The sequence below is a fragment of the Miscanthus floridulus genome, chromosome 18 (genome assembly GCF_019320115.1).
Source record: "Miscanthus floridulus cultivar M001 chromosome 18, ASM1932011v1, whole genome shotgun sequence".
NCBI lineage: Eukaryota > Viridiplantae > Streptophyta > Magnoliopsida > Poales > Poaceae > Miscanthus > Miscanthus floridulus.
The window spans coordinates 21978868-21998579 of record NC_089597.1 but is presented as its reverse complement, the minus strand read 5'-3'; the positions used below and the strand labels follow the sequence as shown (position 1 = coordinate 21998579).

The 19712-nt window shown below is 44.8% G+C and overlaps 2 pseudogenes; both read right to left on the bottom strand.

Moving 5' to 3' along the window:
- Positions 1-219: 219 nt before the first annotated feature.
- On the bottom strand, positions 220-5631 carry LOC136520698 (U-box domain-containing protein 70-like; annotated as a pseudogene).
- Positions 5632-6969: 1338 nt separating this feature from the next.
- Positions 6970-15821, bottom strand: LOC136522354 (U-box domain-containing protein 70-like; annotated as a pseudogene).
- Between the last annotated feature and the right edge of the window lie 3891 nt (positions 15822-19712).

Here is a 19712-nt window from a genome sequence, read left to right as displayed (position 1 = left end):
AACTCTTCAACCTCAAGGAGGGCACGGTCCCTCTCATGTAGCACCTGGCCACGATCAGATAGAACTTGGAAGCCAGTCATATTGTCCTCTGGAGTCAGAGAGCTGATCTTGTAGATATTGGGAGAGTTGTTACAGCAGTACCGGTAAATAATCAATCATGTGATGTATCCGGGTTCAACCGTGCAAACTGAAATTAGTTGGTCTGCTAAAATATATAACTTTATACATGTTCGTAAGTTCCTTGAAGGTGTTTGACATCATCATCAAGCCAAGTGTCTGTTGGCAGCTAACTTCGGCAATATCGGGACATTTGTCGATCGACAAGTCTGTAAGCTGAACTGGCGCTGCCTACGATCAATGAAGTTGTAGGTAGGGTACTCTACTACCGAATTGTTCGGGGAAAAAGAAGCTCCACTACGGGACGGCATTTGAAGCTTGATCCGTTCAGCCTGGCAGCCGGTGCTGCTGATGCACCTGCAGCTCTGGAGCGTACAACACGGGTGAGAGCCTGAGGAGTCAAGTAAATCCGTTGGAGGACCTTCAGTCTGTACATGAAGCTGCCATTTCGTCTTCTACGCTTGCTAAACAGGGCATGCAGGCTTTGACATGCATCAGTTTGCTAACAACACTAGCTACATTACGGCGGTTACATGGTAGATGGTACACTGTTACAGCTAGTTAAATCTTGGCTGTACGGGGGCCAGCAGTTGATGAGCAACTAATAGTGGAGTAATTCGACTCGTGTGTAGTGGTGGAGAAGCACGCAGCAATGCAACAGGGAACAACAGACTACAAGGCCGTATTCTGCTGCTGGAGCCATTCCTGGATGGCAGAGCGAAGCGCGCGATTGGGAATGAGCTCGTCGTGTTCTAGTCGCATGTTGGTCATTGGAGATGTGTCATGGCCACTGTCGAGCCAGCTCCTGATGGCCTCGGCTTCGTAGGTGAATCCATCAGCTGCGATATGTGGATCGTCCATGACATCCTGAGACAAGACAACAGAAACAATGGTTAGGGATCAGGGGACAAAATGTTCATGTATTCCTTGTATTTTCACAAAAGAACAAAAGGCAGATGACACATTGAGTGTAATATTCGATTCTTCTGTACTACAATTGATTCATTGTTGAGTCAAAAATTGGGGAAATCTAGATGAAGGTGCAAAACGTCCCTGGTGTACTCACCTGAGATATAGGGCAAATGAAATATGACGGCGTGATGTTTTCATCTGACACTGATCTAGAAGATGAGGCTGAAGGTATTGTTGCAGCATCCCTCATTGCCTCAACCACTACCCACACCACGGCTGAAAGATCAGGACGCCGCTTCCGGCTCAGTTCCGTGCAACTGAGAGCAAGGAGTGCTAACTGCTGGACGTGCACATAAGGCCACTCTCCTGCCGAGGTATCAACTACTGAGTTCAGGTCACCTTTCTCCATGGCATCCTCCACAATCTTCTTTATACCATCAGGAGGCTTTCCGGTCAAAAGGCGCAAGACCACAATCCCAAAAGAATAGATATCGGACTGACATGTCAGCTCTCCAGTGGCAAAAAATTCTGGGTCCATGTACTTAAAGGTTCCCATAGGATGCATGGTGTGATACATGGTAGTGTTGTTGGTGCTGGACTGGATCAGGTGGCGAGAGATACCAAAGTCACTAAGCTTACTGACCAAATTAACATCAAGAAGGATGTTGGCAGGCTTCAGATCTCCATGAACAACTGGGTGCGGCTTATTCTTGTGGAGAAAGGTCAGTGCTGAACAGATCTCAGAAATTATCCGCACGCGAATTTGCCATGATAGAGTCTGCCTTTTTTCTGCACACATGAGAAAATCTTCAAGGCTTCCATTTGGTAAGAACTCATATACAAGTGTAGATATCTCCGAGCAAGCTCCTAACAGGGTTACAAGGTGAGGGTGCCTTGCCTCACTCTACTCAGGATAGCAACCTGCAGCAGGAATCCAAAAAAGGTATACATCATTTCATTCATGGGCAAATGTCTTCTCAAAGATTTTTTTTTATTAAAAAAAAAATAGTTTCAGCGTAAGCTTCAAAGGAGCTACAGACCAAGCAACTTTTTAGTTGACAAAGACAAAGTAGGATTTCAGAATGGGTCGAGTTGGCCTACCTCTTGCTCGAACTGTGATTGCCCCTGTAAACCATCAGGTTTCAACACCTTTATTGCAACCGTCATGTTCCGGAGGGTACCTTTGTACACACAACCAAACCCACCTTCTCCAATCTTAAGCGAACTACTGAAATTGTCAGTAGCATGCTCCAGTTCAGACAATGAAAACTCACAGTGCATTGCTGTAACCAACACCGAAAGCATCTGGCCTCTTTTCTGACGCAACTCTTGAACCTCACGGACAGCATGATTCCTCTCGTGTAGCAAGCGATCATGCTCTGATAGAATCCGTTCATATTGTCCTCTGGATTCAGAGAGCTGACCTTGCAGATGCTCATTATCCATGTTTGCCTTCAGAAGTTTCTCCATAACCTCATCATGTTGTTTCTTAAGTCGTTCCGACTCTTGCTGTACTCCTGAAAGATATTCCTCCATTGTTCTAGCCTGCAGATTTTTAAAAAAAAAATGGTCACTCATTCATATTATTAAGATAAGATCAACAGCCAGCAATCTTTGTCAAGATAACCTGCTAATATGTTGGGTTTTTTTGGATAAAAATACATTCATAAGACTGCCATAGCAATTCAACTGCAAATACAGTGGCAGTGCTCTGTTCCAAGCTTGCCCACTGCTTGGAGAAAGAGCACCGTAGAATGTCTTTGTTCTGTATTCCACATGAGAATTTTTTTCTCAAACATTGCAGGATAGCTACACATCATTACATTATATAAGAGCACTAAAGCCACCCGCCAGCCATCATACAGCACTAGCACTACTGCAAAAAGAAAAAGAAAAAAATACACACAACCCTAAACCCTCTACATGATAATACTATTGGGAAAATAAATGAAAGGATGATGATATTTAACCTCTGATCCAGAGTATATTTTTCTCAGATATGCAGGAGAGCTGCGTATCTTTTATATTAAGAAGGAAAAAAGGGGTACGAGAAAACCCAAAACAGCAAAGATAACACCTGTACACACCCCGACACACAAGGGCACAACAAACCCACAAATACTCTAACCCAGAGTATAACTTTTAGCCACAAAAAAATAATTACAATGATAATAGCTTCAAGTGCATCATAGTGAAAAGGTTACCATTCGTTCAGATTCAATACGCTTCAAACGCTCGTCAGAAGCTTCCTTCTTGAGTATTGTAGCTTGTTCTGTTGCTTTTCGAAATTTAAGCAGGTCATTTTCTGATTGGAAATTTCCCTGAAAGGACCATTAAAATACTAGCATTTAGTATAGTGCAATTTAATTGGAAAATTGCATCCTTCCTAAAAACAGCTTTCACTTTAACTCCATAAGTGAATGTTGCCCCTCGGCTACTCTTTGTAGACCTACTTGAGCTTAGGGCATGGTGGAGTCAAGGTAAGGGCATGATACAACCAATTGTGTATTAAAACACATTGCCATGCAACCACCATTTGTGCATCAATTATACATAAGCTCGAGAAGATCAGAAACAGATAAATAGAAGAAAGTATGTGGATGGGGGTGGGTGTGTGAAAATACAAGTGACAAGGTACAGCTTTATGATCCCAATAAAGCCTGTTTATGGTTTTTAAGTGCTCCTTCTTAAGTTGCACATTGCTAGTAAAAGTACAGTTTCTGTGTTACCCAAAGTGTGTTGCACTAAGGATTACTAGCCACAGTAAACCAGACAAGCAAAACATGCAGTATGCAAGAATAATACAAAACAAGCAATCATGGAAATGGAAGACTATTCCGAAGAGAGGAACTAGACTTACCAACATCTCTTTCAAGTCCTCAAGCTCAACATCACCCCCATTAGCCCTCTTAATGCATGCTGCACATCTAATTCAACCAAACACAATGTCAATTTAGATTATGTCATGATTCAAGAAGGGCAGAAGGGAACTGCAAAGCTACCTTCTTAAGCCATCAAGAACTTCCAGATTATTTGGGTCACAGCTCAAACCCTCTAGGTAAGTTGCCATAGCATTTTCATAATTTTCCATCAGGAACTGAACTTTAGCTTTACGTACATAGCCCTTTAGAAAAGTTGGATCCAGTTCAACACATTTCTGTGCATCCTCAAGACCTTGAGGTAAAGCTCCCAGATAGATGTGGCATTGAGCTCTGTTGCTAAATGCCTGAAAGATCAGTCATAGATCACAAAATTAATTGCTACAACCAGGACTGCCAAAGAAAAAGGGGCCAGCTCCAGAACATGCCTTTACAGTGAACAATGCATGCCAAATATGACTGATTATAGATGACGTTTTAGTTTTTACCAATGTAAATCTAATTTATCAGAAAAGTTTTTAATCTCAGAAAAAGTACTAGATTACTAAGGATCTGGAGTTACTGTTTCTTGAGAAGAAAATCAGGGGAATGATCAATATGCTTACTTTTGGATCCTTTGGGTTCATTTTCGTAGCTCGCGTGTAGTGTATTGCTGCTTCATGGTATTGCTTCTGCTTGAACAATTCGTTGCCTGCAGTGTTTGTACACAGTAAGCAGCAGTATATTGCAATGGCATATAACTATTTAGGAATTGGATATCTGATGATTAAAAAACACAGATTACTAGGAGAAGCATCTACTCGTCCCTTTCTTTTGTGCTCTATCCTTCATTCACATGGGAAGTGGTAACCCGCAGAGTAGCAAAGTTCTAGGCCTAATCCACACAAAAGTAAATGGAACTTTCTGAGAGTATTTATTGTCACCCCAAAATCTGTGTTTCCTTTGTGATTGATAAACAAATGCAGTCCACCAACATTGTCCTATTGTACATTTCATTAAACAAATCAACAATGCCTTAATCGAGCAACATCCAAACCTTTCTCGCGGTGTTGGTCGGCCGTCTCCTGATCCAATCGCTCCTGCTCCTCAAGCTCCTTCTTAACTATCACCGCCTTGTTGAGCTTCTCGTGCGTCTCCTCACTGTAATGCTCGGTGAGCGACTGCTCCAGGGCCCTGATCGCCGGTGCGTAATCTCCGGAGCAGGCCGCGAGCTCGAGCAGCGCCGACGCCTTCCGCAGCAGCGCCTTCGCGACCAGCTTGTTGTCGGCGCTGAGGTCCCTGCCGCGCTTCACCGCCTCGTCGCAGTCCTTCACGCACTCCTTATACTGAAAATGCCCCAAATCGTCAGCCGCCGCATCACTTGCGAGGGTATGGATTATGGAAAGGGGGGTGGGGGTGAGGGTGGGGGAGAGACCTTGCCCAAGCGGAAGTAGGCGACGGCGCGGTTAGTAAGGAAGGAGATGTCTCTGGGGTCGAGGAGCGCACCGCGGGTGTAGTGCTCGACGGCCGTCTCGATGAAGGACTTGCGGTAGGCGTCGTTGCCGGCCTCCTTGGCGCACCGCGCCTGCTCCGCCCGCTCGTCCGCCTCCATGGCGTGACTGACTCCCCAACGGATGGCCGATGCGGTGGCGCTACGGCAACGGCGGGCCGCGGCTTGGGGTGGAGGATGGCGGGCTTGCGGCTGCCGGTGGTGGCGACTATGGGGGGACGACTTGACGAGAGTTCGGCCGGCGCAAGGGGAGCATCTCTCACTCCTTTGTGTTTTGTGCAGCGGTTAGGTTTCCGTCTCTTCCAAGTAGGACACCAGGATTGAAGGTGGGCCCCGCCTTATAGCGCGCTGGCAGTCTGCCACTGCCACGAACCCACGAGGGCCACCGGCCTCTGGGTTCAATCACTGCAGTTGAGGAAGAATTTGAATTTTTTTTAAAAATCTTTTGAAGGATAAGAATTTGACTTTTTCAACATAATCCACTTGAGCCAGCTAGGATCAGTAGCTTGACTTAGGCCGTTCGCGTACCCTTAAACCTAACTTGATCCACTTTTTTTTTTATCCGGAACAATGTTTTTCTCTTACAAATTTCTCCAAATCATCCAAATTCCTCGAAGCGAACATGCCCTTATTCTGAAGGCCTTATAAGGTACTCCGTACGTCAGTGTGTACAGTGGGAGAGCATATGTCCTTGAAAAAAAAATTGTGCTCCTTGTCTACATGCCTCTCCTCGTAGCACCGGACATTCGGACAACGGTGGCAAGACCAAGAGTCCGGCAAGGCCTAAAACAGCATGGTTGGTTTCGCTGAAAAGCCAGGTTGAAAAGTATTGTTCGCTGATTTGTTGTTAGAGAAAAACACTATACCATGATTGATAGACGTTGTGGATTCTCTGACTCGCTAAAGAAAAGTCAGGGAAAGAATGTCTTTGTGACTTTGGATAAATTTTTAGGCTGTTTGTTCGCAGACGGATGAATCAGATTTTATGCTAATATTACTACATTTTTCGAAGTCAGGTAACTGTTTAGAGAGACAAATTACTGTTCCTTAAGTCACTTTGCCTCCACAAAGTCAGAGAAACTGCGCCGGGATCGTAGGGGCAGTAGCAGGCACAGGCTGGTGAGAGGAGTAAGGTAAATGACCTTCAGTCTGTGCCCGAATTGCAGCTACAGTCTTAGGAAAGACGCTGCTATTTTTAGCCTGTTCGGCTGGTGCTGATACGATCGTATACGATCATGGATTATTACTGCTGGCTGATTTGGTGTGAGAGAAAAATACTATTCTGACTGGAAATTTACGATCGTTTACGACCAAGCGAACAGGCTTTATCTTCTACGCTTGGTAAACACTAAACAGGGCATGAAGGCTTTGGCAAGCATCACCGCATCAGTATGTTAACTACACAGTTATAGCTAGTTAAATCCTGAAGCTGTACGGGCGCCAGCAGTCGATGAGCAACTAATTGTAGAGTATAATTCGACTAGTGTCTGGGACCAACACACTTTGGTAGAGAGGCACCCTACTGATACCTGTGGCGGAGAAGCACGCTGCGATCCAACAGGGAACAACTGACTACAAGGCCGTATTCTGCTGCTGCAGCCATTCCTGGATGGCAGAACGAAGCGCGCGATTGGGAATGAGCTCGTCGTGTTCTAGTCGCATGTTGGTCATTGGAGATGTGTCGTGGCCACTGTCGAGCCAGATCCTGATGGCTTCGGCTTCATAGGTGAATCCGTCAGCCGCGATATGTGGATCGCTCATGACATCCTAAAATAAGACTACACAAGTATTGGTTAGTCATTAGATAAAGCCTATATTCATGCACTGCTTTTTTTTTCCCCAAAGACAAACAGATGACACATTCAGCTTAAATATTCAATGAAGGCCTAATAAATCCCTGTTATGCTCACCTGAGATATAGGGCAGATGAAATACGATGGAGTGCAGTTTTTATCATACATTGATCTAGATGATGAGGCAGAAGGTATAGTCCCTCATGGCCAAAACCACTCTCCACACATCGCCCAAGAGATCAGGACGGCACCTCCGGCTCAGCTCCGTGCAACTAAGAGCAAGGTGTGCTAACTGTTGGACTTGCACATCAGGCCACTCTCCTGCTGAGGAATCAACTACTGAGTTCAGATCACCTTTCATCATCGCATCCTCCAGTCTTCTTTATACCAACAGGAGGTTTCCCTGTCAAAAGGCGCAAGACCACAATCCCAAAAGAATACACATCGGACTGACATGTCAGCTCTCCAGTGGCAAAAAATTCTGGGTCCATGTACAAGGGGGTTCCCATTGGATGCATGGTGCGATAAAGGGTAGTGTTATTGGTGCTGGACTGGATTAGGAGGCGAGAGATACCAAAGTCACTAAGCTTACTGACTAAGTTAACATCAAGAAGGATGTTGGCTGGCTTCAGATCACCATGAACAACTGGGTGTGGCTTATTCGTGTGCAGAAAGATTAGTGCTGAACATATCTCAGAAACAATTCGGATGTGGATCTGCCACGGCAAAGTTTGCCTTTTATCTGCACAGACGAGAAAATCTTCAAGACTTCCATTTGGCAAGAACTCATAGACAAGTGCAGATGATTCTGAGCATGCTCCTAATAGAGTTACAAGGTGAGGGTGCCTCACCCGACTAAGGATAGCAACCTGCAACAGAAATCCAAAATAATCTATTCATCATTCATGGAATGAGGATGTCCTTCAAAAGTAAATGTTCTATCTAGTTTCAGTTTTGAACCAGAAAGGAGCTAGAGATCAACTCCACTTTTCCCGTGTAAGAAGGGCAAAGTAAGATTTCAGGATGAAATGGGTAAATTACCTCTTGCTGGAACTGTGATCTTCCCTGCAAAGTATCAGGTTTCAACACCTTTATTGCAACTGTCATGTTTCTGAGGACACCTCTGTACACACATCCGAATGCACCTTCTCCAATCATCAGTGAACTGCTGAAATTTTTACTTGCAAACTCCAGTTCAGATGGTGAAAATTCTAAGTACATTGATGTAACCAAATCCAAAAGCATCTGCCCTCTTTTCTGGCGTAACTCTTCAACCTCACGAACTGCACGATCCCTATCATGTAGCAAGTGATCATGCTCTGATAGAAACCAGTCATACTGTCCTCTGGATTCAGAGAGCTGACGTTGTAGACGCTCATTATGCTCATTGGCCTTCTGAAGCTTTTTAGTGACCTCATCATGTTGTATTTTAAAGCATTCCAACTCCTGTTGTATCCTTGAAAGAAATTCGTCAGTTTCTTTCCTTTGTTGGACCTGGTTTAAATACAAGCTCTCCATTGTCCTAGCCTGAGAAATTAAAAACGTGACCATTCTCATTCATAGCATCCTGATAGATTACTTTTGACTGTATGTAATGTAATAGCCTAAAATTTTGTTAAAAGAGTAACCTGCTGACATCCTAGATTTTTTAAAAGAAAAAAAATCATGAATAAGAATGAAATTTTCGTATGGCTGCCATGGTCTTGGCAAGTCAACAGTAAACATAGTGGCAGTGGCCTGTTGCAAGGTGGCCCATTTCTTGGAGCAGCAGTAGCAACAATATAAGAGAATCTGTTCTGTACTTTTTTTGAACATTAAATACAGCAGGGGAGGCCCCCACTGTAAATATGTTCTGTACTTGATATGATCCAACTATTGAGAAAGAAATGATTAAATGAGATGTCAGCCACTGATCAGATAATTTATTTTGGCCACAATAAATTTTATAGACAAGACTTCAGCAAATTTTGTTACGGATTTACCATTCGTTCAGATTCAGTACGCCTCAAGCGCTCTTCAGAAGCTTCCTTCTTGAATATTGCAAATTGTTCCATTGCATTTTGGAATCTATCCAAACCATCTTCTGTACAAAATTATCTCTGGAAGAACCATTAAAAAAGTATTCATTTTGGATAGTTTATGAACGGGAAAAATTGTGTACTATCATGAAAATGGGAAAGGCTTTCATATGACTGCCAGTCTGCCATAGCCCTAGCAATTGTCAGCAAGGTTCAGAGAAGTCTGTGTTTAACATGATGAAACTATTAGGAAAAAAATGATTGGATTGTGATGTTGGGCCTCCAATCAAGATAATTTAACTTGGTGCTTCCGTAAATTATTTAGATGACAATAGTTCAGTTCGGTTACATATTTACCATCCGTTCAGATTTGGTATGCCCCAAGGGCTCTTCAGAAACTTCCTGCATGGATGAGATTGTAGAAAATGCCTTTTGTATATCACGTAAATTGTCTTCTGGATGAAAACCTACCTGAAAGGATACTGGATAAGTATTCATTTAGAATAACATCCCATAGAACCCTTCCCCCATCCTTCAACCCATGCAAAAACACAAGAGAAACTAAGGATTAATTCCTTTCTTTCAAAAAAAAAAACTAAGGATCAATTCCATAAGTGAATGTACCCTCTAAATACCCCTTAGCTGCACTTTGTTAGCATATAAATTCCATACGGAGTCAAGGCACAGTGAAGAAATCTAGACAGGGTCACAGGGCATGAAACCACAAATCTAAACTACTAACTGCACAGGACTTGAGCTCTACCAGACCAGTTAAAATTTTACTGGAGTCTGGACCTCATAACATACCAAGTTTATTTAACCAACAACAACAACAACGACAACAACAAAGTCTTTAAGTCCCAAACAAGTTGGGGTAGGCTAGAGTTGAAACCCATCAGAAACAATCAAGGTTCAGGCACGTGAATAGCTGTCTTCCAAGCACTCCTATCTAAGGCTAAGTCTTTGGGTATATTCCATCCTTTCAAGTCTCCTTTTATTGCCTCTACCCAAGTCAACTTCGGTCTTCCTCTGCCTCTCTTCACGTTACTATCCTGACTTAGGATTCCACTACGCACCGGTGCATCTGGAGGTCTCCGTTGCACATGTCCAAACCATCTCAACCGGTGTTGGACAAGCTTTTCTTCAATTGGCGCTACCCCTAATCTCTCACGTATATCATCGTTCCGAACTCGATCCCTTCTTGTATGACCGCAAATCCAACGCAACATACGCATTTCCGCGACACATAGCTGTTGACCAAGTTTTGGCTAAATTGGGTTGATGGTATTCCTGATTTCATAATTAGTTAGGTGTTCATTGACTATGTTTCACAATCCCCATATAGCCTGTTCACAGTTTTTAAGTGCTACTTCTTAAGATTAATTACAGATAAGCACCTTAATAGTCAAGGTACAGTTTCTGTGTTAATTACCATTTGTTGCACTAAGGAGTACAGGTCACATTAAAGTATACAAAGAAGGCATGCTAATTTTGCAAGAATCAAAACAAAACCAAGTAATCGTTAATACTCTTTCAAAGAAATCAGACTTACCAACATCTGTTTAAAGAACTCACGACCAGCGCCCCCCATGACCCCTCTTAATGTGTGTTTCACATCTAGAACAACAAAGAAAATGTCAGTTCAAATAATCATGTCCAGAAGACTAAAAGAGAGCTGGAAAACTACCTCCTTAAGCCATCAAGTACTTCCAGGTTATTTGGGTCACACCTCAAACCCTCTTGGTAAGTTGCCATAGCATTTTCATAATCCTCCATCAGGAACTGAACTTTAGCTTTGCGCACATAACCCTTCAGAAAAGTAGGATCCAGTTCGATGCATTTCTCTGCATCCTCGAGGCCTTGAGGTAAAGCTCCCAGATAGATGTAGCATTGAGCTCTGTTGCTAAAAACCTGAAACATCAGTCATATACATCAAAACAAAATAACAAATTACCATTGCCAAGATCTTTCCAAAAAAATACCATTGCTAAGTGTGCCAAGGAAGAAAGAGGAAGCCCTAGAACATGACTTTAGAATGAATAAGCATGCCAAATGTGCCTGATCATAGACGGCATATTTACCGATGCAAATTTAGTTTATAAGAAATCACTCTAATTTCAAAAGAGGTATGAGTATGACTTTATCAAGAATATCTAGTTCTATTTATTGGAGAAGGAAAAACTGGGGAATAGCCAAAAATGCTTACTCTAGGATCCTTTGGGTTCATTTTCATAGCTTCAGTGTAGTGTACTGCTGCTTCATGGTACTTCTTCTGCTTGAACAATTCATTGCCTGCAGGGTTTGTGAGCACTAAGCAGTTGTATCCTTGTATTATATGTATATCACAATCAAATATATGATGCTAAAACATAGGTTGCTAGAAGCAGTATCTACTCATCCCTTTCTTTAATGATGGCCTTCAGTCACATGGGAACCATTTCCCATACCCACATTAAACAATGCCATAAACGAGCAACACGCAAACCTCTCTCACGGTGGTGGTCGGCAGCCTCATGCAGTTGCTCCTGCGCTTCTAGCTCGTTCCTCGCGCTCTCGACCTTGTTGAGCTTCTCGAGCGTCTCCTCGCTGTGGTGTTCGTCCAGCGACTGCCGCAGGGCCCTGATTGCCGGCGCGTAGTCCCTAGCGCAATCCGCGAGCTCCATCAGCGCCGCCGCCTTCCTCGTAAGCGCCTTCGCGATCAGCTTGTTGTCGGCGCTGAGCTCCCTGCCGCGCTTCACCGCCTCGTCGCAGTCCCTCACGCACTCATTATACTGGAGATGTCCTACATCATCAGCCACTGCGTCGCCAGCGAGGGTATACAATAGAGGGGGTTGGGGCCTTGGGGTGCGGTTACGCGAGAGAGACCTTGCCCATGTGGAGGTAGGCGGCGTGTGGCAGAACCTCCTAAGTTATAGGGCCCACACGCACCTGTTATTGTCCGATGACTTTTGACATTTATGCATACGTTTTCAATAACTTAAAAAGACTGTCGGGTGTCCTCGGGGAACCCCGAATCATCCACGATTTCCGAGCAGGATCACGTTACAAAGTCATTGCAGTATTATAACATTTATTCAAATATCAATACCAGAGTAAAAACAGCGGAAGTCTTACAATAACATAATTTACAAAACAGTAGTTTCAAGCCTCGCAACTAGGTTCGATGTTTATTACAAAACGAAATAGTGGAGTGGCATTATAATATAATACACAACACACAAGGAGATTGCCCTGCCCAAGGGCCACACATTTACTTCTCATCGTCATCACAAGGTACAACTGTCATGCAACACGATCCAAAACAGATCTGCTCATGAGGCTCACCTGCAACAAGGGGTCAACGAACCCTGAGTACAAAAGTACTCAACAAGACTTAACCGAAATGAAAACTGATAAGACTCAGAAATGCAGGCTTAGGGATTCAAGGTATGGCTTTAACAATAATCAAAGTTATTTTGCGTAAAAGCTCTTTAACAAAATTCTTTATATAGAAAGCTTCATAAAAACATATACAAAGATGACACGATCCGTAATGAGATCATGAAACTTCATATCCAACACCTTCACAAGCCTTATTTGAGTTCCAGTTATTAGTACTACGATGATGAACAGTGAGTTGAGTCTCCATAACCGAGGAGCAACGACGATTCGAACCGATTATAAACCCAGCTGGGACTTCCAGACCACACGACATATGCAGGTCCCTGACCTATATATACCAACCTACCCTCGGATCCTCTGAAACAAGAACGGGTCCGCGCCACCCGAGAATACAGTACTCCACCATTCCAGCCCATGGCCACGTGGGTACACGCTATTCCCGCCATCTCTCCACTCCCAATGCGCGAGTAGCCATTCTCGTAATAGAATCGCCAAGTTCAGGCTTACCGGAGTATGTGGTTAGTACTACAAATTCTCACCTCATGCAATTCAACAACGGACGTGCCTTAATCGACACAGGCGGAAAGAACCCGCTCACAAGACCTCCATGTCTTGTGGCTCACACACACCGAGTCCGCCCGGTCTAGATTTATTACTCCACATTCCCATATCACATGCTAACATAATTAACCAATGTTCCATTTAAAACTTGCAGGTGACAGGTAATCGTCCGACTTTCATCGTTCTATGCATAGCTAAGCAAAACTAGACATATACGAGTTTAAAACTGGTAATATGGTAAATATGGAATAACAAGGGTGGTAATGCACCAATTTGTTTTTCACTTGACTCCTAATCACTTAATGCAGTAACGAGAAGCAAAAGCGAAATCAATTCGTAAAATACAAGGTAGGGTTGTATGCATCCGGGGCTTGCCTTCGTTGACGGAAATGTCCGGTTCCTGCGACGTTTCACAAGTATTCGATCCGACCTCAATAGACGGATCAACCTTCCCGACAACTTGATTAATTACCACGTGTTCACCTTCGTTTACTACACGTAATAACAATGCCATGTTTAACATGATGTGGAATATGAAACATGATGCTCGATGATGGATGCAAAATTAATAATTTGAATACAACTTTCCTTCGCGGTACAGTTGCAAGTCAAACTAATCAAACCTTTTTCGCAACACCCAATCAATTGCCAAGAATCATTATCAACTAATGATCCAAGGTCATCACTCAATCCAAAAGTCCAAACAAAAACCTAAATCATTAAAGGTTACTATTCGCTTTTATGAATTAATTATTTAATTCAAAATTATGAAATAAATCAACTTATTCCAATTGAGCTCAAAATTTTTGTAAATGTTCATTACATGATAACTAAGTGGCAAAACAAATTTCATAATTTTTGGATAAATAAATAAGCCTAGAAAAATCATGGAAAGTCATTTATTAATTAATTGAGCAATTTTTATCACATCCCAAAATTACTGAAAATCAATATTTCAAATTTTTGTCATATAATATACATCATAGAGAATTCACACAAAAATTTTCATAATTTTTGGAGCTCTAAATAATTCTACACAAAAATAACAAATTACAGCACTATTCATTTAATTCTGAAAAATAGAAAAATCCATTTGAACGTTGAGTCACTGACACCCGGGTCCCACATGTCATCTTCAACCTCCGACGTTGACTACGACGACGACGGCGCTGACCGGTGCAAACTCACCGACGGTGAGTCCAAAGGCGACGGTCACGGTACCAAAATGACCACATCAACACGGCGCATCGACTGAAGGCACTAACTAGACAAATTACTACGAGTTACGAGCTTGGCGTCGGCCATGGCGGACGCAGTGGCTCGGCGATGTTACGCCGGCGACAGGAGTACGGTAGCAGTTAATCAAAGGGCACAGGAAGCATCAGGAGCTCACCACGAACACTACGGAGCAGAAAGCAAGGCTGGAGAAGCAGCGTAGACACGGGTCGACGTGAACAGCAACGGCGGCGGAGCAAGGAGCGTCGGTGACGGTGTGCCGGCGACTGCAGTGGACAAAACGGCCAAGCAACAATGAAATGAGCACTACGGCATTGAGACGAAGCCAAAGGTACACCAATCAAGGGCAACGGCTCACCGACGGGCTCTGGCCACGGAGATGCGTATGCGACGGTGAGGGTACCGGCCGCGAGGAAGAAGGCGATGAAACTCGAGTTCCCGGTGAAGACAAGCCAAATTGGTGGGTCAGATGGACGCGCAAGGTTTAGGCGGAGCTGGGACTAGCTTATCAGCGACGGTGGAGCATGACAACGACGGCACGGGCTCGCCGGAGTGGAGCAGCGGCGACGGAAAAAACAGAGGGCGAAGAAAGAAGAACGGCGGCGGCTCCAGAGCCTTATAGGACGGCCAAGGAAGCAAGGAGAAGCCACGGCGACGCCTTTCCCGCGCCAGCGCGAAGCCAAGGCCGCCACGCGCGCGGCTGGAACGCCGAAGACGGTCGCCGGCTATGTAGCTTCGGCGGTGGACACTGTTCACTCAAATTACAGAAATGCCATTCGCCAAAATTCACAAATTACTCTCAAATTTTCATAACAACTCAAAAATCTCCAAAAACAAAAGTTGTTCAAAATCAAAAGTTCTACAACTTTGCTTTTATAACCATCTCCTAATTCGGTCTAGATTTTGAAATGATCTTTTAAATTCAAATAGGGGATATTTAACGAATTACGCCTTTTTGAATTACTCCAAATTTTTCTAAACAACTTGAAAAACTCCAAAAATAAACTTTGTATAACTTGCCAAGCTCTACACTTTTGCTTTTGGGCTCAACCCCAAAATATGCTTAGATTTTGAAATGGATTTTCAGGGTAGGATTTAAATGCTGAAAATCAGGGTTTTCGAAATTTCAAAACAATACAAGTATTTTAAACTTGATTCAAACAACACAATTCAACACATACAACATTAAGTAAACTTGTTTTAGTAATTGCATATCCAAGTTTTCAATATGTCCAAATGCTTTGCAATGCATATGATGTCATGGCAAGTTTTAGTATTTTAAACACCCGGGGTGTTACACGGCGGCGCGGTTGGTGAGGAAGGAGATGTCTGTGGGGTCGAGGAGCGCGCCGCGGGTGTTGAACTCGACGGCCGTCTCAAGGAAGGACTTGCAGTAGGCCTCGTTGCCGGCCTCCGCCCGCTCGTCCGCCTCCATCGCGTGACACCCCCAAGGCCCCAACGGATGGGCGATGCGGTGGCGCTACGGCGACTGCGAGCGCAAGGGGACGAGACCTTCGGCCGGCGTTGGGGGAGAATCCCTCTCCTCTGTGCAGTGGCTTGGTTTCTGTCTCTCTGCCAAGTAGGACACCTAGGTTCCTGGCCCGCTGCAGTTTAGGAAGAATTTGACTTTTACATTATTTTTTATTTGATTGATTGAAGAATGGAATTCCATTAAAGAATAAGAATTTGACTTCTTCACCAAAATACTACTACTACTTTCCCAGAACATGACTTTATGCATGGGAAGTGTGGAGTTGTCGCTTGAAACTGAACCTGTTTTTATTTGTCTTATTTTTCCACCGTTTCTTTTTTTTCTCTGAAGGCACTGTTTCATAAACTTGTTGAAGTTCTGAGCGAATGGTTATTGACTTCCAACTTTTTGTTGGTTAGAGCAGCTCCAATGTGTTTCAAATATGTTTCAAATAGAACCTGAGTCGTTCAAGTTGAAATCGACTCTTACTAATACAGCAACTAGCTTGCATGCATTGCAGTGCCATGTTAGCGGTGGAGCATTTACGAGCCAGAAAAAGAAGTGTTTTCTTATTCATTATGGGTCCCAAGAAAACGATGTCTACACTACAGCTAGCGAATTGGTTGTTTGGTTTGGGGGTGTTAGGCCCCGTTTAGTTCCAAGCAAAAAACAAAAAATTTTCAAGATTCCTCGTCACATTAAATCTTGCGGCACATGCATGGAGTACTAAACGTAGACGAAAAAAAAACTAATTACACAGTTAGCCGAGAAACCGTGAGACGAATCTTTTAAGCCTAAATAGTCCATAATTGAACATTTTTTGCCAAATAAAAACGAAAGTGCTACAGTAGCCAAAAGCCAAAAAATTTCGGAACTAAACGGGGCCTTAGTCACTTAAATTAAGTCTCTTTTAGTTACTTGTGAGTCAAACACCTTGACTAAAACTGAATAAAAGGCCCTTAGTCATCTAGTCACCAAAGAGTGACTAAAAGAGACTAAAACCCCACTTTGGATAGGGGCTGCCCCTCACTATTCCCCCACCCAAATCTCTCATGCCAGCAAGCAGTAAATAGAGGCGTTTTGGTCATCCTAAATAGGTTTAGTCTCTTTTAGTCATTTAAACCAAGCATTTTAGGATTAAAGTTTAGTCCCTGGACTAAACCAAACCAAACAGAGCCTACGCAAGACGGGAAGAGAGTTTCCTTCTTCAGAGTCCTTTTATCCCAATATTAAGGAGAATGTGTGGGCCTTTACTGAAATAAGATTGTTGATCCCCTTGCCGACTCATTCCATCCTCCCCGCGGTGGGTCGTCCTCTTATTCACTCTCGCGAGCAAAGAAGAAGAGAGTCAGCATTCAAGCCAGCAATGGACTGAGGTATGAGACGATAAAGGTAAAGAGAAGGGGCTATTGTTGGTGCATAAGATCTTTCTCGGTGCATAAGTGAGGCTTCACGATCGAAGTACCACATAAGCAATAAAGCCAATAGACCTTGAATAGCCTGTATGAAATAACTTATGAAGAGGATTTACTATAGTCTCAAAAGCTTGTAAGCAAGTTGGCACAACGCTTTCAATCAATCTCGCTCATCTGGTCTACCCAGTCAAATCAGCGATCATGCCCCCCTTATTCTAGCGGAGGAACAACTTCATCAGATTCATTCCCTCTTGCTAATCCGCCTCCAAGCCTTGTTCCTTCTTCCGCTTCATCTATCTAAGCCTTTTCCTTGCTCTCTTCTAGATCAAATGACTTTTGAGAAAGCCTACCATCCCCCTGCCCTTCTTGGTTTAATTGAATAAGACCGGCCCGAGTAGGACCCAGGATTCATTTTTTGAATGGAGTCTTCCTGGAACCGGGATTGATACCGGGTCAAAGCTTCCGAGCTAACTGGACCAATACATGAGATTCTTGTGCTATTTGGGGTTTCACCTACCTCTCTGCAATATTCATATGATCGAAGAGGAAACAGTGTGCCCACAATATAGCTCGAGCACCACAGAGACGGTGGGCATGCACGCGCCATGGCCCACGACGTGAACCGGAGGATCATCGATGATGATGAAGCACTCTCACACTTCGCCCGGGCGAGCCAAAACATCGCCACTGCGGTGGCATTGCTCCGAGGGCTTTCGGGGCCCGCGACGCCCAAGGATCGTTGGGACCATCATGAGATTCGCATGCTACTCGAGCGTGCGACAGTGCAGCAAGCCAAAAGCTCGTTGTCTCGATGACACGAGCTCGACGCCAGCCAGCGCGCGCCCACGGAGTGACCCAACAAGGATGCATCAGTCCACCAAGCGCCGCAAGGTGCTAGGCTGCGCACCGCATTCCCAGTGCATGAGCATCTCAGCCGCAACCGTGACGCACACGACACCCTCGACGCCAGCAAGCGTACCCATGGCGATGCGAGGGAGGGAGCTAGCCGTGGCTACCACCCTCATCGTGGCAGACGCTATGACAACGGCGAGGACCAAAGCCTGAGCCCTGGCCTACCAAGACCTTAGGCCTTTGGCCGACACATCCTCAACGCCGCCTTCCCACCATGGTACCGACCACCAACCAACATCCCAAAATACTCTAGGGAAACGAACCTTGGACTATGGCTCAAGTATTATCGGCTTGCTTGCCAAGCTAGTGGAGCGGATAATGACGACTTCATTATCCGCAACCTTCCATTGTTCCTGGCTAATTCGACACGAACATGATTGGAACACCTTCCACCCAATGGAATCTAAAGTTGGGCGGACCTGAAAGAGATCTTCGTGGGAAACTTCCAGGACACGTACAAGTGTCCTGGGAACCCATGGGATCTCAAAAACTACCGATAGAAGGCTAGAGAAACCCTCCATGGGTACATCTAGCGCTTCTCCCGATAGTGCATCCTCGACATCGCCAAAAGCCATGCTTCTCCCTGGTTCACAAGCTAGGACATAAGGGCCTATGAACCACCAAGGAGCTCCTCGACATCACCACCAGCCACTCCTCGGGCGAGGAGGCAGTCGGAGCGATCTTCGATCGCCTTAAAGGCAAGGCAAAGCGGGACGAGGACGCTGATGATGGCGCCTCCAACCGTCCCGTCAAGAAGAAGAACAAGCAGTGGCGCGAGGGCTCGCTCGTGGCCACCGCTGACCGCAAGGGGGGCCAGAAGCCCACGGAGGGTACCCCAGACCACTTCAAGAAGCTACTCAAAGGGCCATGCCCGAACCATTCCTTCCTCATCAAGCATATATACAAGGACTATGGCCTCATGAAGTGGTTCTTGTCCAGAAGCTTCAACAAGGGAGGGCATGGGGAGGACCCTGAGCTGACGGCGGACGACGCCGAGGGGAGGGACGATAGCTTTCTAACGCTGGATGGCTACCTCATGATCTTCAGAGGGTCAGCGGCCTATGACTCCAAGCACCGTGAGGTCTATATGGCCAAACCGGCTGTGCCTATCTTCCTTCGGTGGTCGGAGTCTGCCATAACCTTTGATCGGACTAACCACCCGAAGAGCGTCCCATAACCAGGGAGATATCCGCTCATGGTTGACCCGATCATCGGCATGAAGTGGCTCACCAAGGTACTAATGGATTGAGGCAGCGGCCTCAACATCATGTACGCCAAAACGCTTGATGCCATGGGCATCAACCGATCGCGCATCTGACCGACCAGAGCGCCTTTCCACGGCATCATGCCTAGAAAGCAGGCCATGCCACTTGGATAGATTGATCTGCCCATCACCTTTGGGATCCATCCAATTATAGGATGGAGACCCTCACCTTCAAGGTGGTCACGTTCCATGGAACCTACCACGCCATCCTGGGACGTCAATGCTACGCAAAGTTCATGGTCGTCCCTAACTACACCTATCTAA